This window comes from Penaeus monodon, chromosome 25, assembly GCF_015228065.2.
Source record: "Penaeus monodon isolate SGIC_2016 chromosome 25, NSTDA_Pmon_1, whole genome shotgun sequence".
Classification (NCBI taxonomy): domain Eukaryota; kingdom Metazoa; phylum Arthropoda; class Malacostraca; order Decapoda; family Penaeidae; genus Penaeus; species Penaeus monodon.
Genome location: NC_051410.1, coordinates 14758466 through 14758712, shown reverse-complemented (window position 1 = coordinate 14758712; position 247 = coordinate 14758466). Strand labels below are relative to the sequence as shown.

The following is a 247-nucleotide window of genomic DNA, read 5'->3' as shown; positions in this document are numbered from 1 at the left end:
GAACAAGTCATTGAGAGGAAAAGTTATCTGAAGTTAATATAAACTTGAGCAGAGGATTTCTTTCTACTTTCATTTCCAAGATTGACTATCAGGGCCATATTATCATTGAATGATTTCACATCACCTATATGAAAGTCGTCCAGGAGGTAGCAGAAAATTCAAAATAATTTACAATGATCCAGTTCCAAAATTACCTAATGTATGCCCAAGGACCCTTAAAAAATTACAATCTTTTCAGAATGTGATT

General features: G+C 32.8%; 1 protein-coding gene across 1 annotated transcript in view; it reads right to left on the bottom strand.

Annotated features, from left to right (window-relative positions):
• LOC119589325 (protein kinase C-like) overlaps positions 1 to 247 on the bottom strand; it is a 47848-nt gene that overhangs the window by 5171 nt on the left and 42430 nt on the right. The window lies entirely within an intron of this gene.